The 26,269-nt window shown below is 40.2% G+C and overlaps 1 protein-coding gene and 1 long non-coding RNA gene across 11 annotated transcripts in view; one reads left to right on the forward strand and one right to left on the reverse strand.

The window, feature by feature from the left end:
* Positions 1–26,269, reverse strand: part of unc-13 — a 646,812-nt gene that overhangs the window by 363,652 nt on the left and 256,891 nt on the right. The window lies entirely within an intron of this gene.
* Positions 721–5,400, forward strand: LOC117223063 (uncharacterized). The gene is made up of 2 exons (XR_013033104.1): positions 721–993; positions 1,083–5,400. It is a non-coding gene; the product is annotated as an uncharacterized LOC117223063 (long non-coding RNA).

Below are 26,269 nucleotides of genomic sequence, written 5' to 3' on the forward strand. Positions count from 1 at the left end.
TCAGCTAGATTCGAAACACGGCGACCATGTTTGAAGCGATTCGAAACTCCGAATAAATATTCTCAAAAAATGGTAAAACGTTGCTGCTGCAGTACCGGCCGGCAGCAATAACCGAGTTGATTTTCGGGAATACTATCGGCCGGCACTCGGAAGCCTTCGAATGGTCCATGCTCTCTTGCTTGGAGAGCGCCGATGTATTTGATCGAGGCGTCGGACGACGATAGGCCGAGTCGAGGAGAGGGACGCGCGACCTAAAATACGCTGCGCGATGGAAGACTGTTCGTGGGGAGTTGGAAGAGTGACGAAGGGGGGCCGGAGGGATACGGCGGGTGACTGCGGGGGGTGGAAGGGACGCAGCCGACGGGCGGAAGGAGGGTGTACACGCGGTAGCAGCCACCACGTCGTATACCAACGCCACTCCATATTGATTTTCCGGGAGAGGGGACGGACGCCGGGCGAAGGGAGGGAGAGAGACAGGGGTGCGATAGGGGCGAACGGCGAACAGAGAGGCACGGTGAAAGCGAAGAAGGAAAGATACGGCCGGAGGAAGGGAGAAAGTTAAGTAAAAGTGGAGCTGGAGCACGATGCCGGAGAGAGATAGAGACGGGCGGCGAGAAAGAAAGAGTGACAGCGAGAGAGAATAAGTGGGGGGAGGGGGGGCTAGGGTTTACTCGGAGGAACCGAGAGGGATGGCACGCGTACTAGGGTGGGTTTAGTCGCTTCCTCGCCGTTAACCCGCGCGACTGACCCCTGAAGTAAAGTTCGTCGAAGATGGCGGTTTCAGCAGAGGGTGTAAATACTTCTGGCCTGCGGGATGTAACGCGCAGCGATTGAACCATTAGGCACACGCGCAAGATGACGAATCGCGTATCTGTGTACGAATTACGAATTTCCTGTCTCGATCGCAACGAGCTCCAACGAGAATGGAGAATTTACTCGTTATTCTATACCTTTCTGCTAAATACGAATACTATTAATTTCTCTTCACTCGAGGTACAATGTTACTCCTCTGTAATATTAATGGAAACGGTAGACACGTAAGAAAACTAATCTTCTTCGGTTTCACTTGGAAATTCTTTTAGGAGGAAGAGGCTATAGTCACTGTAGCTTCGAATAAAAATAATACGGGAAGAGAATTATACTCTAAACTGTTTTATGATACGATTTCGTCTTCGATAAACTGGTGCGTATTTTTTCTTATCATAGTAAGCTTCGTCGGATATAAACACTGCGTCACATTTTTGTTCCAGAATGTTATATTTTTTAGCGAAACCCAACCTATCGATATCTATTCGATTGGTGCTTTTGTTGGTTTCAATTGTGACTACAGAACGATCGCGATAAAACACGATTGTTGCTACTGGTAATATCGGTTCCGCCACTATTATCCCGTCATAAAATGTAAGGGCATTATTTTTTCGCGTGTAGCATTAACAATGCAGTTTGCGGTTTTATTATATGGTAAAGCGTTAAAGGAAATCTTGATTTTGCAAAATGTATATTTAAAACGTCCAGTGTGGGCCCAGATGAAAATGTTATGAAACTGCAACCTTTAGTTATTTCACCGTGAAGCTGGGCCAAATATTTATCTTTAATAAAAATTTGTTGTTCGCGACACAAATTGCCCCATCGAAGCAAACAATTTCCAGCTTCAAATTTTTTTGCATCTATAAGAGAACGATAGAGTAATTTAATTGACAACGGCGAGACTAAGAAGATAAAATGTAGTCCAAAAAACCAAGTGAAATTTAGTTCGATCGAATATATCGGAATCAAAATGATTTTCAAAATCTAGTAAAAATATTGTGTCAGTTCCAAGTGACTTAGAATTAAAGAAAAGTCTTCTTCGTCTACTAAAAGCTTATTAATTGGCAAAAGAGAAGAAAAATGTCTTTAAAATAGATCTTGTTAATTTATACGTTCTCTTGCATCTTAGAAATCTGCGCGCACCATAAATGGGAGATCCGCGGTTTAGTAATCAGCCCAATCTAAGGCAACGCATAATCAAAACGATCTACCGTACAAATCGATGAAGACAGTATCTAACAATATAACCAAGTAGCCGTTCTATTACACGAACGTTCGTGTCGATCGTTCGTGCAACCAATTTTAATTGTTCCATTAAAATTGTATTTAGATACTAATTCGAAAACTGTATGAAATGCCACTGAATTCTTCGTTGCAGAGCATTACGGCGACATCGAATGTTAGTCAATGTATCGCGAACGATGCAATTGTCTCTGTATAGCCCGTGTTCCCATAAACCGTCGCGATTATTCATTACAAAGCGGAGAGAGACCTAACTGCCGCGTGCGAGCGCGCCGTCGACCGTGGCGTACACAACTCTTCTCCTTTCCGCATCAAATAACCATTGACAAGCTGTTCTTAGCGATGCAAATGATAGATTACAGTTGACGCGATCGATAGCTGTTCCTCGTACAAATTGAATCTCGCAATGTCGCGCTACAGTTTAATTAAACCGGTGCCTGTTATAACTTCCGCAGGGACACGGTCTGATCGCGCGTGAAATCACGCTCGATTAAACTTACACGGAATATTTCGTGGATGATGATTACCTCGCTGGGAAAACTGGAAAGTTTCGGAACAACGATGCACTCGAACCAGTTTCCGCCGATAACGAGCTTGTTTCAATGAAATAACGGATCACCTTGCCGTCCGACTCCTCGACGTAGATGCACGCGCGTAGCATTGCATTGCGGCCGATTTTGTCGGCCCCTACTTTTTCTAATCTTCGCGTCGGAGTTCCATCTCTTTTGTTCGACGCGGTAAATTCTGTCTCGTTATTTCGCGAAAGCTGTCTTCATTTATATCATATTGAGACAAACCAACGGAGGATGGTAAAACTCTTTTCTTCTAAAAACAAAAGTATTTATTCTTTTATTTTTCTCGTAATAATGACAGCGGTATCATCCTCGTTCGTATTAAAATCAAGCAAAGCAACGAAAGAAAATCAGTTCGCGAATATCTGCAATGTTTCTCTCTCACAATGAAATGTTCGGTTTTCGAGAGCCTTAGTTCGTTAAAAATCGCTAACGATATCCAAGAAAGTGTCAAGGACTGACAAGAACAGGAATCTGTGGTTTCCGATGAATCTACAATCCTCTTCAGTTTTGGGTTACATCGCCGTATCGGATGAAACATCGAGAACTATTCTACGTTACGTCGTTAGTTTGTTAGAAGACGATCTCCTGTTGCGCGCAACATTGCCGTAACTTGAGATTACAGCAGCTTCTTCCGGAAATGCTACATTTCGGGTTGCTGTGAATTTCCCTGTGCTAATTTATTGCTACGTCGAAGCTGAGATTCGACGGAGTCAGTCGAGCGTGCGATGCGTCACGCGACGCAGTTCCTTTGACTCGAGTTCCCGGAAGACATCACGAAATGGTTTGTTTGGGTGCGAGTTAGGTAAATAAAACCGCGGAGCTACAAGGTACGTTACCAATCGCAACGACCGTTGATGGTCAAACTCTCTGTCCAATCGAGACATGTGACCTCCGAAATGCCTTCGAATAGTGGCATGAGGTCTCCGAATAGCATTTGAACCATGTCATGTGGCCTCCGAATTGTTTTCGAATAATGCCATATGGTTTCCGAATTGCCTTCAAATCGTGGCATGTGGTCTCTGTATTGTCTTTGAATAGTGGCTTGTAGCCTCCGAATTGCCTTCGAATCGTGGCTTGTAGCCTCTGAATTGCCTTCGAATAGTGGCACGTGGCCTCCGAATTGCCTTCGAATAGTGGCATGAGGTCTCCGAATAGCATTTGAACCATGTCATGTGGCCTCCGAATTGTTTTCGAATAGTGCCATATGGTTTCCGAATTGCCTTCAAATCGTGGCATGTGGTCTCTGTATTGTCTTTGAATAGTGGCTTGTAGCCTCCGAATTGCCTTCGAATCGTGGCTTGTAGCCTCCGAATTGCCATCGAATAGTGGCAGGTGGCCTCCAAATTGCCTTCGAATCGTGGCTTGTAGCCTCCGAATTGCCTTCGAATAGTTGCACGTGGCCTCCGAATTGCCTTCGAATCATGGCTTGTAGCCTCCGAATTGCCATCGAATAGTGGCAGGTGGCCTCCAAATTGCCTTCGAATCGCAGCAAAAAATTAGAATTAAAAAACTTAAGTCATCATTTTTATTCCAGCATTACTACGTATTCATATTAATGTACACCGGCATGCTAGCCGTCGTCTATTTTGCCGGCTGCCCCGAGTTTCTATAAAAACGAACCGCGAGGCTCGAAGAATCGTGTCCGAGTGTCTGGCGATTACCGTTTTCAATTCCGAGCTCCGAGCTCCAATTTACTGTACTATGTTTAAGAATATGTGTCCACGTGCTCGAACTCTTTTTAATCAACAGTACCTTGCGAAATAAATTGAATCGACGTGTCGCGTAATCTTTCGAGTTTGCTTAATTTTACAAAAACCAAAGAAATGTTTCGAATGTTATGCTTATGTCCCGACAATGCACTGTCGTCATTTGTACTCGGGAATGATCGCCGTAGAAATGAGAGCTGGCGCAATCTACAACGAAATTTATCAACATGTTGTAAACTTTTCAAACAGTCATCCGTGATCGATGAGAGTAGTTAGCATAGAATCTGCAGCGTGATTAATGCAGACCATAGATAATGGTCCTTGCGTAGAGGACGAATGCATTTTACGCCGCGGCGCAGTTGCATACGTCGCGGCGGAAACGCCGTTAGCTACATTGTTCGACCAACAGTTTCCTTTGTTATTAAAAAAGAAAAGGTAATCCCACTCGGGTCGTAACAAACAAGTTCGCGTTCTAATTACCTTTCGCGCGAAGCCGCGACCACTATTTTTATTCTAATTACAGGAACGCCCATTCTGATAGCTTCCCACGCCATTACGTGGAAATTTACGCATCGGGTTTACCCTAACGGTAAACGGGGACACGGAAAAGAGAAAATAGTACTGTGTTCTCGGAGAACAAAGCGTGTAATTAGATCGAAGTTCCTGAAAGGGGTACTTTAACACTTTCTCCGACGGAACAAATTAAAACGATACCTGCTTCCCTAATTTTATGCAACAGAGTAGCCAGTTGCTGTTGGAAAATTGCCAGAAACTTGCTCTGCTTTCGCATCAACTAAAAGGACTGTGAAATATATGAATTTAACATTTTTCGTGAAAATTCATAATCGTTGACGTTTATTGTTTCATTAGTTTTTTGGATACATTGATTCGTAGAATATGCTGGTGGATATATCGACGATGATCGTTCATGCTGTTCAGATGCAGTCGCTACGTAAATGCACATAAACATTAAAAATGCGCATAAATTGAGTACGTTTCATCATGAATAATAACAGAGCCAGAGCTGTATTTGATTTTACTTTTTAATTAAACAAGAGGATTAAATCGAATATGTATGGCGTACATTTTGCGAATCTAATCGGAAGAAACACGTGTGTCGTAAACTTGCACCTTAAGTTTTCTTTAATTATAATCATACTGACACTTTCGCTCGCCCATCAAAGATACAAGTTAACACGTTATCTGCCATACCAGTGTTCAGAAAAGCCATATAAAATTGGAACAGCGTGTTTATCAATATAAGAGCAGAGAAGACACGATTTATCGTAGCAATTGCTTTTACGGCCGTTTTATACCTCGCGGATCCCAACAAAGTTTGGCTTCCTTAATAGATAGAGCATGACGCTGTCTATAAGACCGGTCTACTGCTCATCGAAGCACAAAATTAGCGTTATACACATATTTATTAATGCTTTAAACCAGAGAAATCGTTCGAGTTTGAACGCTTGATTGGCGATTTTATATTTAACACTGCTTGTCAGAGCAGAGCAAAATTTAACATCAAATCTTTGCACGGATAACAAGACAAAATTTATTTAAACTTCTCGCCATCTTTATCACAATGCACGCACAATTTAAGAAATTTATTTAACCCTTTCGCTACGCGGCGGAGAACCCAAGCTGCTTGAATGTTTTCGTACGAAAAAATTTCTCTCCAAAGGGTATTTATAAATAATGGGTATTCCAGGGTATTTATAACGTCTTAGCATGCGCTCTTTAATTTACAGTATGAGAGGAAATAACATTATGCAATATAATGCATCTTATGGAAGGCCACTATAGTGGCCCATAGTACCTCAGTGGCATCTTATGAAAGGCCACTATAGTGGCCCGTAGTACCTCAGTGGCATCATACGAAAGGCCACTATAGTGGCCCGGAGTACCTCAGTGACATCTTATGGAGGGCCACTATAGTGGCCCGTAGTAGCGAAAGGGTTAATCATGATCCAAGGAAGTGTCTGTAATTCCGACAAAACAGGAAAATAGAAAATCTGAAACCGCTCGTTTCGATCGTCGCACAGTAGGTTCAGTGTTAAACCCCTAAATCCTGTCACACGTCAACGCCAAAATCGTCAGAACGAACAAATAACGCTTTTCAAAGGCTTTCCCTTTGCTTTCCTTCATCATCGAAAATCATTCATGATTTCTTCAACCGTTTGAGTCCCAGTGGTTATTCAGAAAACACGGTCGAAAAGTGGCGAACAGCGTGATAGCGCTCGTCTTAATTGATTGCGAAGAGAACCAAGCGGTGCGATAGCGCTCGTCAAGATTGATAAACAAAACAAAAAGAAAAAAAATGAAAGAAGCAGCTATGCGATGTACGTGCGTCACTAAAGTTTGATCGCGATACAAGATCTGAACAGCGCGATCGCGCTGCTTGAGATTCGAACGGTTAAACAATTTTCTCCTAACATTTTCAAACCGTGCAATGCCAAAAACTAGCATTGTTAACCCATTTGCATCATATGGAAATATGAAAAAAGGCCCATATCACCGAAAAACTTTTATTTCATATTTAGGTGTAAAATTGTATAAAAGTAAAAAGAAATCATTTTTCAGCATTATTTGTTAGAAATTTTGTTCAGTGTGGTAATATTTGAAATGTGGGATGCATACAGGCACTTCGCAATCACTATCACTATCATCGCTATCGAATCTTATTTCTCCAATTCGTCTTCTTTTTAGCGGCACAATTTTTTCTACACTACAATCAGGAAAACTGCTTTCAGATTCCAGAATCCTATCCATTTCTATTTTAAGGTTACGAATAAGTTTAGCGACTAACAAATTTCAGTATGCGCGCAGCACCGGCGATAGCGATCGCAGAGATAACAAAGAGAAGCAAAATAACAAATCATCGTTGCATCCAAGCGGTGTAACAGTTATCGGTATCGGTGCTTGTCTCTGTGATCTTATACTGTTAGGGAGTGTGTTATTTTATTAATTAAATATTTGGATTCGATACCGAACGCAGCCGCGTATATATACGCTCCGGTGACAGCGACCAGGAAAATTGAGCGTATATATACGCTTGTGATGCAAATGGGGTTAACCGTGCTTCCAGTCGACGTTCTCCAGCAAAACGGACAAAAACAACAGCAGAAACGGACACCGGAAGGACGCTAGATAAACAACGCAGAAATTTCATATTGCCGTAATAAAAATTCTAGTGCGGAGCGAGTCGCGGCCGGCCAACTTACGCCGCAAACGTCACGATCCGTCGTCCCTCGGCGGCCACGCTAACTCATACACCAACTATCCCGCAGTTTACTGAAACGGGGATGTGGCAACGTAACGCCGGCGAACGCGAGTTTGCGGAGCTTGATTTATTTTCACGCAGCGACTTGCTCTCGGCCGCCGGAAACTTCGCCCGGCAGCGCAACCAGACGAGCCAACCCCTTCGTCGAGGTCCCGCGTTATTTTGACGGGTGCGCGATCGGTTGCCGTAACGCGACAGACTGCTTCGGCGAACGAACACCCTTTCGACAGTCTCGTCACGTCCGGATCGCTCTGACAAATGCCGGGGCGTGCTTCTTCTAAAAGGAACGTTCTCCTGTTCAAACTTACGGGAAAATTTCCATCGATCCGCACCGGGGTTGCAACGATTTTCGCTAGCTTGAAATGCGGCGTCGGATCAGCACAGTAAATTCTCCCCAATTGTTTCTTGCTTGTAAACAAAAATGGACAATTTGGGACGCGGAGATTGCGCATTACTGCACAAACTGGAATACTAATAATTAGAAATAGTCGTTTCTTCTTTTTATTTCGAACAAAATATTCCCGGATCTGGCTCGAACCCGACTCGAACGCGAAATCAGATTAAAATACAAAGAAACGTTCTTCGAAATACAGTGAATTCTCTGCAATTGTCCCTCGGCTTCTAAACAAAAATTGACAATTTGGGAAGAGGGGATTATTCGAGCCTCGCGGCTCGCTTTTGTGATCGTGCGGTCGTTTTGTCGCCTTCGAATCGTGGCACGTGGTCTCCGAATTACCTTCAAATCGTGGCCGAAAATTAGAAATAAAAAACTGAAGTCATCGTTTTTATTCATTCCATTCTGTTCCGTCGGTTTTGTCCCGGGTTTCTATAAAAACGAGCCGCGATCGAAGAAGGATTGTCGACAACTATAAAAACGAGCCACGAGGCTCGAATAATCCACTCTTCCCAAATTGTCAATTTTTGTTTAGAAGCCGAGGGACAATTGCAGAGAATTCACTGTATTTCGAAGAACGTTTCTTTGTATTTTAATCTGATTTCGCGTTCGAGTCGGGTTCGAGCCAGATCCGGGAATATTTTGTTCGAAATAAAAAGAAGAAACGACTATTTCTAATTATTAGTATTCCAGTTTGTGCAGTAATGCAAACTTTAATGTCCTTAATGTAGAATGCTACGATGCAGAGAAGGGTAATGCGCGTTAACAAGGAAATAACTGCGGACGCAACGAGTAGATTGAAACTGCATGCCTAATTTGTGATATCTATGTAAATACTTCTCCGACGGAACTTTGCAGGAGCGTAGCAAAAGTGTTGCCGATTTTCGCGAAACACCGACGGACATGTTGTAGTTCGAAAGATCGTAGGTGAGATCAAATTGAAAAGTTTCGACGAGTTTCTCGGGCGAGCCTGTTTCACTAGGGCTTTCCGAACTTTCGGAGTCTGCGAAGTTTCTGTCTAAAACGCTGTCGATATTGATAAGAAACTATGCGATGCTCCGAACTGTGTACGTTTTTATGTAAATTTTGAGAAAAAAAAATCCTTTCGTCCGACGGATTTTCCAATTAATGAAAACGTGGATAAATAGCGGCGCTCCGATGTGTCGAATATTGTAACATTTTTTAAATAGAATAATATACGTGAAATTATTTTTTCATAGATCAGTCGGTAATTATTCTTCTTCTTCGATGCTATTGATCTATCAAAAATCTGTTTATCGATGCATAAAAATGCGCTACAGATTTTAGGCATTTATGACAAAAATTGTGTAAAATGTACGGCAGGAAGAATTTCGATTTTGTAATAAAAAAAATATATCGTTAATTCCTGTTTATTTCAATTGCTTCAGAAAATGTTGATTTCGAAGTCATAAGTTGTACTAAAATATACCATTTTGAAATGTTATATCGCACAGGGCCTCGTGAAACACGAGAAATATTTGCAGCTTTATTACAGCGATAGTGATAAACCGTGAAACTCTCGTGGCAATTTCTCCAGAGATTAAAACGGTTACAATAAACCCTACGGATCGGAACATTACAATTCGGTTGGCACTCTTGTAAACGTTACAGGCGATCCTGGATGCAAATGTAATTATGGAAGCGAAGATATCGACCATATTGCGCGGCAACGTAGACTGTGTAGTACTCGAAGGGAAAACCCATAAAAAATTTACAGATAGATACGTTAACAACTGCCACTAAATACAGGCCCCTGAAATACGCGTTCCTAATTTGAAGGGAGATTTCGTGACGATCAGAATGCGAGCGAGAGCATTCTTCTTATAACCATGGAACCGTGTACACCGATCTTTCTGTACAACACGTTCGCATAGTTGCCCAGATTCACGTATATTCGATCATTATTAGTATTACACCCAGTATACATTCATTCGCAAAATCGTCGATCTTCGACAATCGAGAAAGAGTAAAAACCGAACTTCCGTTCACGTACGTGCAGACTTAATTTTGCGGCACTTTCATTTTTATTTTTTTTATATTTTTATTTATATTCTTATTTTCTAATTGATTTTCCCTCTTAACGATTTTAATTAGACCGAAATAATGTAACAGCGTTCTTATATTTTCCTAATATTTTACCGTTTTAGATTTCATACGATTACGCGAATACATCAAAGTCGGAATTTAATAACAAACATGCGATAATAACGAATTATCGTCATCGTTGATTTACCGACCGATGATCACAACTATACGCTATCAGCTTAAATAGCATGCGAGTTAACTGAGAAACTAGACCGTTTAGGAGTATCATATAATTTCACATTGATATTTATCATAAATATACCATTGTGGAAACAATCGTATAAATAGAATTAGTGATCGCACCGATGATCAGATTACAGGATTCGATGCAAATTCTCGTTTTCGTCAGTTTCGATATATAAATTTATCGATGAATTTGTAAATGTATCGAGATAAACCCGAATTTATACTACGAAACCGTATTCTCGTTGCCTAAATTTCGTTGACGAGTGTCCACGTGTCTGACGCGAATTACGCATCGATGAATATATGCCGTTAAATAAACATTATGATTATTATTAATTATTCAGTGTTCAACCTATTTTTGGCACGCTCTGCCTGCTCTTACGTGCTATTAAGCACCGAACGAGCCAAGGCCACCCTCGTGCTTATCGCAAATAGGGGAGAAAAACGATGGTATGGGACTTTCTCTCCCTTTCTCCTTCTTTCGCTCTCCCGTTAGAACGCACGAGAGCCGAGGCACGGACAAAAAATACTTTCTGAAATAATAAATGTCAAACGGTCTTGTTTATTTTAAATCAGCGTGTCTTTGAAAACTAAACATTCAACTTAAAAAAGCATTGGATTGATGCTTAAATACTGTCCTATTCGAATTTTATTTCGAAGTATACTAATGATTTCAGTTCATTTATGGATTATTTATAATGTTAGAGGAAATTATACTGACGTGTTCCTATTAAAATGAAGACAATATTGATTGAAAAAAGTATTTTATCAGCCGAAGGTTTATTTCCAATTGGAAATTCTATTTTATGTAAATTAATGCAACGAAAATTCTGAGACAATAATATCGACACAAGGAAAATTGCTGTTAAACTAATGAGAGTAGCGAACGCGTTACTTCTTTAATATGAGCTCATAAACCATGCTTTTTCAAATTCAAGATTACCGAAATATGTCATAAAACCGAGATCTGAATATTTATAGCGACAATATGCATGGAAACTAGATAAAGGGAGATGCTTTTGAAACAGTCAGATTGCAAAAATAATTGTCACCCATTTTGTGATCCTGGGAATTCGAATTTACATTTTACAGATGGATATCCATCTATACGATGGAAATCTGTACCAGAATGGCAGAGGTCTATTAGCTCGTAGGCCATAATTTCTCGCGAAAAGTTTGTCGTGTCAGCGATACCTTTGGAAAAATATTTTCACAGAGTATTCGTAGAAGTACCGCTGCTATATTTAGCACGTATTCGTTTATTTATATTCCAGAGAACGTAATTAACGAAGTACACTTTTATCATTTTGCGCGAGCGTTCGCAGTCTACTTATCCGAAATGCCTCGTAGAAATTTCGAAAGCCACGCGAGATTGAAACGATTCGCTTCATCATAGAAATCATCCGAACAGACAGATATCTAATTATTATTTTGACTGACGCGCCAGCGATCCGAAACATTTCACGAAATTACAGTACCGAAATTGAAATTGGAAAAATCAGTTGCACGACACCTTACGTTCAACGGATACTAATGAAATTTCTATAAACGTATCGGATCATTTAGAGAAATAATTTTCTCAAATCCGAGCAAACAATTTCGCGCTCGAAGCGTTAAACATTAAATCTCCGTCGACGAATGTTCGACTCCGCCTAAATCGAGCGAGTTTTCTCTGTCGTCTAAATCATTCGAAAACGTTCGTTTAAAAACAGTCAAATTTTGGTCGTCAGAAATGAATTGTTGCGACGACAATGTCAACAGCACGGCTGGGTCCACAACGTCGCCCGAAATCTACCGGTCCTCTGGATCGCGAAGATCAAACAACGCCGGAACCGGCGCGATAAATTCTTTATCGTTTGCCATCGATAGCAAGCAGACTTGCTAAACAATAAATCGATCGGTGGCCGCGTTGGTTGCCCGTCGCATCAGCATTTTCCGCGTCCTCTATTACAGGGAATGTCCAGGCTATTGATCACCGCGGGGCGGGATAATGCGTTTTGTATTAATCGACGAAAGAGCGAGCTCCCTGGCCGCGCGAGGACTCGAGACAAAGGCTGGGAATAAAGAGGGAATCGGCGAAGAAGCGGGAGGAGCGGTTTACCGTCTCGATTTATTCCCGCGCAGACCGCCTGAATGGCCATCCGTCAATTACGTCAGTCCTCGTAATAGGAGCCAATAGGTCGGGATGAATCCAAGGACCAAGGGTCATTTTTTTTTTATACAACCAACCGGCTATCCATTTCGTCTAGGGCAGACCATTAAGGGCATTCGAGCTGTCTTTCGTAACGAGCTGGGACGGGGGATGCGGAGCGTTCCATAATGTAGGAGACGTTGACTTGGGGATTTTCTGCGCGTATCGCGAAAATGACTAGGTGAAATGCTAAGCGGCAGTCATAGTTGCACGCTTATGCTCACACTTATTTTCCACTTATTGCTGCGACTCTATTAGTCGATTGGAATCGATACCTTATTTTTGCTGTAATCGTAAATAATGTAATCAAAATCATGTTCCTTCGATAGCGATGGTTAGACTGCGGACTCGAAGCGTTTATGGTTAAAATGAGCGGATGGAACACGGAACAGGAAAATCAACGGAAGAATTTGATGTGGATTGACACGTTATTATGGCTGCCATTTATGGCAGAAACGAGTAGGTGTGATTTAAAAGAACGAAAAGATCGAAAGAAACGAAGAAAAGGTGGAACTTTTTCTGGGGGTTTCTATTTATTTGACGTTATAGGGTAGATCCCAATGGAATTTGTCGAGAAAAGTCCAAAAATCGAAGTCCTGAATTTGGGAACGTAAGTCCTGAATTCATTTGCTAAAAGTTATACGCGTCCAATGTCGACGGTTTTTTTTTATTTTAATTTTAACGTAGTTCTAATCTTGGCATAACCTCGACATAATCTTGACGTAAGCACCAAAGAAAAGTTTAGGCCTTTTCTCGACAAAATCCATTGGAACGTGAAGTCGAAAAGATAGAAACCCCCAAGGAAAAGTTTAGCTAAAAATATATATATATATATATATAATAATATAATATAATTATAATATGTGATAAATATTATAATTATGATATATTATTAATTTCACGTTCTTAAAATTATTAAAGAGAGAAAAGAATATTGTGCTTGGCTCGTATCTCTCTCAGCATAAATGCAGAAACTTTTTATTTCGCACAAAGATCCGCAGTCTGCTAACAACAAGTTATAACATTAGCAAAGCGTAACTTTTTTATTCTGGTTCCTAGCGACGTGAGATATTTAACATAGAGTAATATTCTGACACGAAATTGCAGATAAACTTTTTAGAGGTAATTGTAAAGGAGAAACTTCTGCTCGCACAGTTATAATAAAATTTCAGAACACGAAAAGCGACTTTAGCTTTTCCCTCGAGTATTTAAACAGCCACAATTTTCGCGTGTGATTTAGCGATCGATTAATATCATAGAACGGATGGCGTTCGGTAAACTGTTCGATTTAACCCGTGAATTCTGCATACGAGAATTATTTCTTCGTGTCGTTTTTCTGGACACGGAACTTCGTTCGATCGTAACATCGTTGAAAAAGTATCAACGGGAAATTTTGAGATATTTTCGATTCGAATGTTTCCATTGAAGTAAAAAGATGAATATGCGACTGATGCGTATTAAGTAATTACTCTACGTTCGTTACAGTTAATCCTCTGAAATGTGATCTCAAAAGCGCGCGTAATGTATTTATGCATAACGTAAATGACTCGTGTTACATGGGTTCATATAACGGAGAACGCATTTCCGAAGTTATACGACCAAAGGTGTGTTGTTTTTCTTTTTTTATAATAGGGCAACGGTATTGCAGCAGGACGAATATTAAATGTCAACTGTTGCACCTGATATGTTGCATTGCAGTTTAAACGGATTTCATAGGTCACTGTGACGTTATCATCATATCCGGGTGAAACGTTTTGCGTATCCATGTCGTTATTACTTCCAATTACGATTCCCGAAATCCTTGAATTTTTAAATATCACGGTGAGTGTGTCGAAAAGTTTAATCGATTGAAAATCTATGTCCATCGATTAATTTCTTCTATTTCATTCACTCAATGTCGTTGCAGAAATTCAACTCCATCCAATTTTATATTCTCACTCTTTTTTTTTAATGTTTGCAATCTAGGAATGAATATTCAAATTCGTTTCATCTACTCATTCGTATATTAATTTCATGGTGTCAATATCACGATTCTTTTAATAATGTAAAACTTGGTACGAGATTCTTTGCGTAGTGTCGATTACGATCAAAACAAAAGAGAAACAGTGGGTGCAGTGAATCACACCTGAAACGTGGATACACTGTAAATATGATTACTGTGAGTTTCGTGCTTGATTATACCATACAGAAAAATAAGTTTATCTTTACACTTCTTCATTTAATTAGACAAAGTGAAGGCAAATTAACGTACTGAGGTATCACCGGGCTCCAAAATAAACATGTTCTGCTGACGTAACCAGGGAAACAACATTTCCATGACAAAAACATGACAAAAAAGTTTGGCATAACCTGCACCTCACAACCTATCTGAGGTAAGCCTGAGTCCCAAAACAAATATGTTCCGCTGACGTAACTGGGGGAATAACATTACCTTGACATAACCGATAGCTCACAATCTACCTCAGATGAGTGCGGGCGCAAACACCAACATGTTCGGCTGACGTAACTGGGGGAATAACATTTCCTTGACATAACCTTCACATAAACTTCACATAATCTTGACATAACCTTGACATAACCTTGATAAACCTTGACATAACCGACAGCTCACAATTTACCTAAAATGAGTGCGGGCGCGAACACCAACATGTTCGACTGACGTAACTGGGGGAATAAGATTTCCTTGACACGACCTTCACATAACCTTGACACGACCTTGACATAACCTTGACACGACCTTGACATAACCTTGACATAACCTTGACATAACCTTGACATAACCTTGACATAACCTTGACATAACCTTGACATAGCCTTGACGACAGCTCACAATCTACCTCAGATGCGTGCGGGCGCGAACACCAACATGTTCGGCTGACGTAACTGGGGGAATAAAATTTCCTTGACATAACCTTGACATAACCTGCACCTCACAACCTATCTGAGGTAAGTCTGAGTCCCAAAACAAACATGTTCCGCTGACCTAACCGGGTAAATAACATAACCCTTACATAACATTAACATAACATTGAACACAGCCATTGTTTTATGTCATTCTTCAGTTGATCAGATATTAATAAATTATGCTCATCGTAACCATAAAATAACATATTATTTTTCCTACTGTGAAATTTGATTTGACCTCGTATCCGTCGCACTTCGTACTCTATTTTTGTACAATTTCAGCAGCTGCGAAACAAAAGGCCTGAAATAGGTCATTTTCACCCGCATGGTAGATCTCCCCCCAAAAAAACGGAGTTCTCTAGTTACCGCAGGAAATCCGTTGTCAATCAGGCTGTAAATCGGGGCCGTGTTGTACCAGGCAAATAATGTACCTGCCTGACGAGTAGAACAGGACGTTGTTCGATCCGGCAAGTAGTATGAAACCGTGCGTAGCAGTAGCGTAGACTTTATGCGTGGTCAGACACACGGCGTGCTTGCGTACGTAATTAGACAAATATGAGGTCGTGTCCAGTTAGACAAATGGCGCAGGCTCGGGGATTCTACCCGCGTGGGAGGCCACGCGAATGCGTATCTTTCGCGACGGAACGTACCGAACAAGGGTAGAACACGATATAAAACAGACGGGCGCAATGAAGACAATTTATTTTCTCCGGAAGAACGGACCCGGTATCTTTACAGCTACCGTAAAAACGTCTGCAGCCTAGCATCACAATGTGATCTCGAACTAATCCTGGATTTAGAAGATCTCTAGAAGAGAAGTTATTTTCTTTTAACTCCTCGTATTTTTCTCGAACTACGCCTTACCCCCATTTCTTCTACCTTCGAGGCTTTAGATAACGGTTTTCATTGTTGCTTTCTGCGGCTGCACTTGTGCTTTGGTTAATGTATTATTACGTTCAACGTTTCATTGAATTCCTTGAATTACATAAATTACACCTCGATCGGTTTCTCTACCTTTTTAGATAACTTAGACAGTGTGGAATCTGTGTTGAGCGATTTTATCGTTCAGGATACAATTAATAAGTTTACGATGGGTACAATGCTAATGGGATTATCGTCGTAATTTTAAACAATTGTTGTTTAAGGTGAAAACAGGAATCGATGCAATTGGTGCATTACTGACTTATGGGTATATCAATATGACAATATCACTAATGTCTAATTTTAATAAAAACATACTATTATATTATTATATTACTATATTATTATATTATTATATTATTATATTATTATATTATTATATTATTATATTATTATATTACTATATTACTATATTACTATATTATTATATTATTATATTATTATATTATTATATTATTATATTACTATATTATTATATTACTATATTATTATATTATTATATTATTATATTATTATATTATTATATTATTATATTATTATATTATTATATTATTATATTATTATATTATTATATTATTATATTATTATATTATTATATTATTATATTATTATATTACTATATTATTATATTACTATATTATTATATTACTATATTATTATATTATTATATTATTATATTATTATATTATTATATTATTATATTATTATATTATTATATTATTATATTATTATATTATTATATTATTATATTATTATATTACTATATTACTATATTACTATATTACTATATTATTATATTATTATATTATTATATTACTATATTATTATATTATTATATTATTATATTATTATATTATTATATTATTATATTATTATATTACTATATTACTATATTACTATATTATTATATTATTATATTATTATATTATTATATTATTATATTATTATATTACTATATTACTATATTACTATATTATTATATTATTATATTATTATATTATTATATTATTATATTACTATATTATTATATTACTATATTATTATATTATTATATTATTATATTATTATATTACTATATTATTATATTACTATATTATTATATTATTATGTTATTATATTATTATATTATTATTATATTTTAATTTAGTAGCGACTCTTTACGTAAAATGAAACTGTCCGCATAAATTACGAAACCGCGAAACCGAATGAAAGTCTGTTTCCTGCTGTAAAAATTTGAATAAGTTTTTGTCTTTCTATTGTTTCAGGTTTCACCATTATTGCCACGACTGCATAAATAGATCGAAGAAGAAACAGATAACCAAATGCGGAGACCCACTGAAAGCAAAAGAATACAGAGCCAAAGAGAAATGCATGTTATCGATTGCTGAGTACTGTTTATATTGCTCTCCCTTGTTAATATTTATCGTGTGATATAAGGCTAAATAAAATGTTTTCGCGCATACAATACCATTATACGAAGGGAAACGGAATAAGCGAATCACTGACTCGCAAACTAATCGTATGCGTGTCGAAAGGGAAGTCAAGAAGTGCAAACAATAATGCAAAGACCGAGGTCTATTTCTTGGTCGGAATGTTGAAGCAAAGATATTTACACGTTCATTCTATTCGTATTTTCTATACAGTCATCTATAGAGAAGGTAGAAAATTAATAGAAATTTACGAATGGTTCTGTCGAGAGCTCGGACGAAGGGCAATTGAAATTTGATCGCGTTCCGCGACAATTTGGAACAATTTGGGACAATTTGCGACAGAATTCTGGAAAATCGACTTATTCACGGTCGAACCGCAAGATTCCGTTGTAACTATTAGCTCGTTACAGTTGCAGACGAGTTCGGCCGATGCATCGGACCGGAGCTCGTTAAGCAATCCGCGGACTGCACATGCGTGCGAACGTGGATCGTTACCAAAATTAAAGGACTGCTCTGTCCTCTTGTGCTGAATCATTTTTACCGCTAACTCGGGGGGGGGGGGGACATGGCACGCGGTTTACCCTTGCACGCAAAATTAATTTCACGAGCCACGGATTAACGCCAGAACTATCGTCGATTAACGTGCATACACGCGCGCACGTGCGCGTATTAAAGCGACGAACTTGTCCGTTCAGTTTTTAGAAGGGCGAAGCGTCGGAGAAAAAAAAGAACGTTGTTTTACGTTCACCGTGCACGCAGCATTTTACGCGGTATCCCGAGCACCGAATGCTGTAATTTCGTAATTCTGTGGGTAATATTTGATATTTCATGTTAATGGAAATGGAAATGGAAATTGAAATTCGGAATTTCATCGATTCGATAATAAATATACATGTTATATGAAATCGTAAATGAAGTCGCGTTTTTCCAATAGATTAGTTTCGGCAAAAAAATTACTATACAAAAAATGATATAAAAGAAAATCTGGGAATCGGCATTTCTCCGACGTGTTTTGGGATAATAAGAATAGAATCAGTCGTCGATCGACTGTGATAGCTTAATCGATCGACTCGTTTACTCTTACAAAAGAAGAGGACCTGTTATTTCTGCGTAAACAATGCATAAACACGAATTAATATTTTAGTTTTATTTAATTTAATATTTCACTTTTTACGGTAGTTCGATAGAATCACTTTATCGTCGAAAAAATCAGCTGACAAAATATAATTTGCACATAATTCGAATCAGCGTAAAAAATGCTCGCTCTGCTAGTTGATTTTCGCCCTCTTTTATTTATTATATTCCTCTTTATTATATTCAATGTCTATATTTACTTCGCGCTATTTTATGGAATAAAATTGTTTCCAGTAAATCCGCGAACGAAGCGTCGGGGGAAAAAAAACGGTTTAATTATTCCCCGAATATATTCACGGCGCATTTGAAATCGTCGACGCTTTCAGAGCGAAATCTTCTTGAAATTTTTCTATCCGCGATGAACGGCGCGGTTTAGTAGACTTTATTAGACCTAAATTGTTTCCATTTAACGAGAAGTCATTACCGTAAATGAAATTCGTCTCTAATTATTCCGCCCTCGTTCTTAATTCCACCATTAAATTATTACCCCGCGGGAATGATGTAGAACATAAAACTGTGAATCTCAACGATAACGAAACGATAAAATAGATTTTCGTTCTGTCCCATATCGGTTCGGAACGGGCGCAGAAGTAATTATATCGGCACAATTATTATCTCGCGCAGATTGTAGACCGAATGATATCGATCGATCTATTACTTTTACTCGTTTTCTCGCAAAATTCGACACCGTTCCCTGATGTGCGCCCTACATACCTATAATTCGATATTATCGGGTAATTATGAACCGTGGTCCCTCCAATTAAAAAACTGTGTCATATTATCGGGTTACCGTGTAATTAGACGTCTGCCCTCCAGATAATGCGAAATCGTACCGTCTGCAGACGCAGATGAATTTGGCGCCACACGTTCGTTCAATGTTCTTTCATTTTGTTCTTTTGTGTTAATTATTTAACACACAATCGCGATTGTAATCTATTACGAACGGATCTAAACAAACGAAGAAAGCCCACAAGAATCGTCTAAGAATTCATGTCTGAAGAAAAAGAATTCATTTAGTCGTAGAGGCTGTTCCAAAATTATGGTACTTCCGGGAAATGAGGGGTTCCTGAGGTGATTTGAAGTAACTTTTTCCTTAGCGACAATGCAATCCGCGGCTTCGTTTACAAGTTATCAACGAAAAACACTGACCAATCGGAGAGCGAGTGCGGCCGGCGCTCCGCTCTTGCGACCAATGCCGCGTCGCGCCGCCAGATTGACGCGGCGGCAGTGGTTGCGAGAGTGGGGTGTCAGTCGTTCGCGATCTCTCATTGGTCCGTGTTTTTCGTTAATAACTCGTAAACGAAACGTCAGATCGCATTTTCGCTGAGGAAAAAGTTACTTCAAATGACCCCAGGAACCCACCATTTCCGAAATGCGAGATATTTTTGGGAAACTCTGTATAGCAATTGAAGATGCAGCTAACAGAACGTACGTCTCTCTAAATAAAATTGTACTTTCTTCGAACTTATGCACAGTGGCATAATATCGTTATTTTTGACAGTAAATAATCTGATCATCCTCTTCGGTTGCTATGGCAATCAATAAATTGTTTCCACGTTTTCTCGTAAAAATCCAATATCATATTCTCCTAGGCACTCGTGCATTCACCGAATTGACTGTCGATGCCGCACCTGCACTCGTACGTTCGACAACCTTTGTTCTCCGACGTCACCGTCAATTAATAATTTCGCATGGCCTAGAACGTAGCATGGCGCGCAACAAACAGATGGATTCGCCGTGGAACAATGTCCAGCATTAAATTAAACAGCAAACAAAAAAGTCACTCCGCAAGCTCGTTTCACAGGGGCGAAATTTTTCGGCGGAAGGGTCTTTTGACGAAACTTTCGCCAGGAGTTCGTCGACACGAATAATGAGCACTCGCGCGAAAATCGTGCCCCCATTAGCGCGCGCAGAAAACCGAAAGATGCATCGCGGTGCGGCGAGATAAAGCATCGGGCGAGATCGCTGAAAGCACGGCGGCGCCCCTGCCCCGCCCCCCTCCGCTTCCGGATGCATCCTCGCCATTTCCTGATATATACCCAGCGACGGATATTCGAGAAGTTCGCGAGTTTTGTATCCCGGCGCGGAAGAAGTGTCCTAAGTAGATAAGCCGATTTCCGCGGAGGCGCGCGCGCGCGCGCGCCGCGGATCAAGAACTCGTTCTATCAAATTAAATTAGATATTCAATCGATGGTAGCCCGGCATCCTGGATAACAAGTTGCTTTACTACACGCGGCGGTTGAAATTTTCTCCGGAATCAGCGGGTCCTTGGATGAATTTTAATGATGCCGCGACCCGCGGCCTTTAATAAAGGAATTTGCGGCTCGAAAGCCTGACAAAAATTAATTGCGTTTCGGGATCCGAGGTGGCGGGAAGCTGCGTCAGGATTTCTGGTGAAAAGTCTAGTTGCCGATGATTCTAAATTATCAGCGAATTCTCGTTGATCGGGATCGTCAACGATCTCGATAGGATTATTGTTTGTACGACCGCGGATCTGTGCGCAAAATAAAAATCGTTATTGGACCAGTCCGAAGAAGCGGGAACTTCTAGATTCGTTTACGTTTTTAACGATTCAACACGTTCCGTGCCGAGCTTTTTTTACTCGAATCTTCACACTTTGATATTTTACGAAAACTTGATGTATTACGTGCAATTATTAATTCTCGTACACATAACAACGTAACAAAAACTTATCAACGCCCATTCTTGCGGTGGAAATTGATTCTTCGGTTCTAAATTTCTTGTAAACAATTTGTTCAGTTCACTAAGTAAACATGCAAGCGTGTACCATCGATGGTACACGTGGCACGGAACGTGTTAAATAGAAAGTTTTTAATCATTCGAATACAAAGGATTCTTAAATTCTGCAAATGTTTCTCACGGGAATGGAATACAATTTCTCTGTTATTAATATTCAACGTTTGAAACAAAGCGGACTTTCAGCGAACTCGAAGTTCCTTTTACGCTAACGTATTATTTACGCAAAAGTAATTCTTGTGAGTGCAGTTCTAAAAAGTCATCGTAAAATGACGTCCTTTAGCCAAAGTTCGTCTCTGTGTGCACGTGTGTCTGTCTGTGCGTGTGCGCGCGGATGTTTCTACGCGGTATGTTTTACTAGACTGTACGGTAAAATTCATATCAAGATTTTCGTGTCAGCCGCTGACATTTTCTGTTTCACTGTACCGAAAGGCATTGTTTCACTGTACTCGCATGAACAACGTTTATGGACAGAATTTTTCTGCATTTACTTTCGGCGAGGAATATTAACAACGGCGTAGCACGTTTTTAATACGAAAGGGATCGATGTCATTCCGCATGTTGTTACTTCACATATTAATATTCTAATCCAAGATCATTGCATATTTTCTTTTCCTTTGATGCTGCCGCAACGGAACACTGTGCCTCTGTTCTGCGTGTTATAAATTCAGAATAAATTGCACCGTGAAGCAATTTGAAGATCCGCCTCGTGCCGATATATTAAATAATACAATAAAAATGCTGAGTTCTATCTTTCGATCAACGAGTAGATTCGAATCATCGTGCTAGAAATAATTCAATTAATCGATGTTCATCGTTCTGAGTTACAGAAGGTGTTCATGCTTGTTCGATAAATGCAAGTAAATTGGTATCGCGTAACGAAGTTTTATTCGTTTTACTTTTTACGAAATTTTTATATCGTAATCGGATGCACACTGCGCCTGTCGACATTCATTTCTCATTTCCGCTTGAAACAAACTAGTTCTCGCCAAGACCACTTAATTTTTCAATCCACTAATCGCGATCTCTCCACGTTGCCGAGCATACACGATGCGTGCATCAGACTTTCATCTTCATCGAATGGCGACGATTACGATATAAATTTCAAATCCACGACGATTTTTTACCTCGTCCAATATCATTCGAATCGCAACGAAGGGATCATTGCAATTGCAATAGAGAATAATCACGAATCTACTGAAAAATGTGAGCAACATTTGTCGTTCCTGTGAAATCATGTGACTCGACACGTTGCACCAGCGAAAGAGAAACTATAAAAACTAGTCGAGTGCGACTGCCAGTGGGCATTTATCGTTTATTAAATCGATCTCGAGTGCGTAGAAGCCGCGGAGCGTTTCTAAGAAGCATCCGCCCACTATCAGAACAGTAGAATCGGATAGAGGATTACCCGAATGCGGGTTTAAGCCGGTGGCTAACGGCGAGGCCAGGTGCAAAGGTCCGCGGAGTCTGAAACTTTCGGTAATTAAAGCGCGATATGCCGTACACCGGCGTCTGGTATAATTGCCAGTAGTTAAGGTCGAGGTTCGACCCGACGGCCGCAGCGACGCGGTCGTGTTACGGTAAAACCGCACCGTGCAAACTAATTCATACCTGAACGGAAAGACCGTGAACGAGTCCAGTTTTCGGCTGACGTCGCCATCCGCGACGGTTAATGACGGAATCATTCTGCCGTCGAGGAACGTGCGGCGATAAGAGAAACTGCAAGCGGTGTTAACGTCGAGATCCGTTGCTCCGAATATCCAATGGGACTACTAGATTCTATTAAAAACGATGAAGCGTGTCGAATCATACGTTGATTAATTAGCGTTAAATTGTATCGGATCGCTACGGATCGATATTCGCGGTTCCCTACGACTTTTCAAGATGCTAGGGATAATAAGCTGAGTTTCTTTTCTTTAACTTGGAATATATTTGAACATTCAACTTCACATCGATTGTTATTGCTCGTGGTGCTCCTTGTGAGCTTCGAGCCTTGTAGTATCTTGCACGTGGTGTGCCGACAAAAACTCTAATTTGCTAACCGGGTGCTCCAACAACTAGCTTCCCGGGAGACCTCTGTATCCACTGACGACTCAAGATTGATCAGGGTGGATGGACAGCTCAGGACTGTGGAATAACCGTGTGGCATCCACGAGGTCACCTCGGTTATCCCTACCTTTACTTAACCTAGGGTGGGCGGCAAGGAATTACGGTCCAATCACGGCAATCCCAAATCAAGTGAGACTGCCCCAAAACGGTGGGCCGGGAGTGGCGGGAGAGTGGCAAAATGACTCCTGCTAGACCTCCCGCGCTGATGGGCCTACGTGTCCGAACAATGCCAGACCCAACCGTAGTTGACTGGACCGTACTCAAGGACCAGGAGACGTTATGACGGTGCCACATGTGCCCAGGAACGGCCCGGGACAGACCCATACCGTCCGGGTACCCAAACACATGGCGCCTGCCATAAATCCTGGCCACTTGGCCGTAACATCGATATAGAGTATAATTTTTTGGAGAGTAGACTATTCCGTGTTCGGGTTGATGGTAGAATGAATGTTGTGTGTTGTGTGTTCTCGGAGGTAAATTCGGTGTGGGTGTGTTCTAAATTTGAGACAGTCGGATTTGTGGGTTGTTCAATTCTTGCGAGGAGCGAGGGAAACGGTCGCCCTGACTGATTGGAGTGCAAAATTAGAAAGGTGACCGCCCCAAACTAAGGGTCACCCGCAGGTAGTGTTCGTGCCCTCGGGTGACGCCCGCGAAGTAATCCGAGTGTCCCAAGGATCAGCCGTAGCAAACAATGATCCGGAAAATGCCTCTTCTCGGTGGAACATGCATATCGTAAAAAACGGCTAGAAATGACATTTGGTGACCAACTGTGGATCATAAAAGAAATACTTGAATAGGAGCGGAAATGGCTTTCAACGAAATTGTTTACTACGGGTGTTCTGGCATTTCGATTGCTTCGTCCAAAATACGCTATTTCCTAGGGCCTTCGGTCCCTGGGTTATCCACATCTGGCAATTTTCCTCTTCCCAGGGATGGACGTAGATGGTCAATAATGTTTGACTCGAGGACAACATTTTTCCTCGCTTGATTTATAAGGGTTCCGTCATACAACGGAACATAAATGATTGTCTAAATTGATTGCAAGAAACAGAAGTCACATAGAAATGTGCTCCCTATTTTAATAATTTATATATTTTTATTATAGTCTAATAATAAATTCTCCGAGTGCCTTTACAGTTTCATATCTGACCGATTAATTTTTGCCCTAATTTTGTCAAATCCGCGGTCCGGTGATGACCAAACTGTACATCTTAGAACGAAGAAGCACGTGTTAAATCGCGAAGTTGATTTCTTCATTTTATAATTAGTATAAATTCGAAGTTACAGAACAATATCTTTGTAAATTATTTCCATGTTTTCAGTGATCCGCGTTCCATCTAGCCTTCTTTGGTATAAATGCATGAAAACCCGCAGTCTAGTAATGCCACTAATGTAATCCACATGTGTTGTGTGTGCGTGCGTGTGTGTACGACCTTTGACACGAATCTTTATTAAAGTTTAAACGCGCGTCGCACACGCACCGACTTCAATAATGTTTCTAACAACCGGCAACATGCTTAGCGTACTTGAGAGTTGCTTTTAATAACTTCTGGCCTGCTTATTGAACGCAACTCTGAAAACTTCTTATTCTGATTTTCTTGCACTTCTCGCGGTAACCTAGAAATATTATTACCAAGTTGGTGCAAGAATAATCGCGGTTCCGAGGTGTTTAATTCGACTGCAGAACAGCGAATACATTTACGCGAAGAGAAATAAATGAATTTTAAGTACATTGTACATGATTGTTTGATTTGTCGGCGAGGCGATCGTTGACGCGGGAATGTTGCACGGGACAAATAAAACAGATGTAACATCCTTTATTTATTTGTACCTGTTGTTTAAGTATCATTAACTCTTTGCACTCGAGTGGCGACTCTCAGGCACCGCTAAAATTGTTGTATCACGTTCTACGATAATTTTTGTATCGACAAAGTTTAGATTTCAAAAAATTGCTAAAACTGTCACTGTTGTACGGATCACCACAGGACACAATTTCATACGCATAAAATGCACTTTGTCGTATAAAATGGAAATACTATAAGTCAGAGAAATTATTTTTCATTCACAGTTCGAATGGCTTCGAGTGAAAAGGGTTAACAAATGTTCACAAGCGACGCGATAAAATGAAAGAATTATTGGTCGAATCGATGCGAGAACCGTGTCGTTTAATTTTTCCTGCTCAATCGCTCGAATCCTTGATTCTCTTCTCGATAATTAATCGTATGATTTCACGATTTTTCCGACAGACGTATCGGCATGTCGGAGGATGCGCAGAAGAAAATATTCGAGTTGGAAAGTACCGAAGAATTCTAATTGGACAGATCGCGCCGTCGGAACACGAATAGCCAAAGATCCGACGATTTCGGCAGCGGATAAATTCCGCACGGTTTTAATTCTCGTTTCACAGCGGGCCGAGCAAAAACTCACTCTAAAACCTGTTACGTTTCTTCGTTTGTATTCACCAGGGAGCACGGATTTAGTTAGTTCCCGCGATAAGAAAACGGCTAATGGTTCTCTCGGTTTCTCC

This window comes from Megalopta genalis, chromosome 4 (genome assembly GCF_051020955.1).
Source record: "Megalopta genalis isolate 19385.01 chromosome 4, iyMegGena1_principal, whole genome shotgun sequence".
NCBI classification, from domain to species: domain Eukaryota; kingdom Metazoa; phylum Arthropoda; class Insecta; order Hymenoptera; family Halictidae; genus Megalopta; species Megalopta genalis.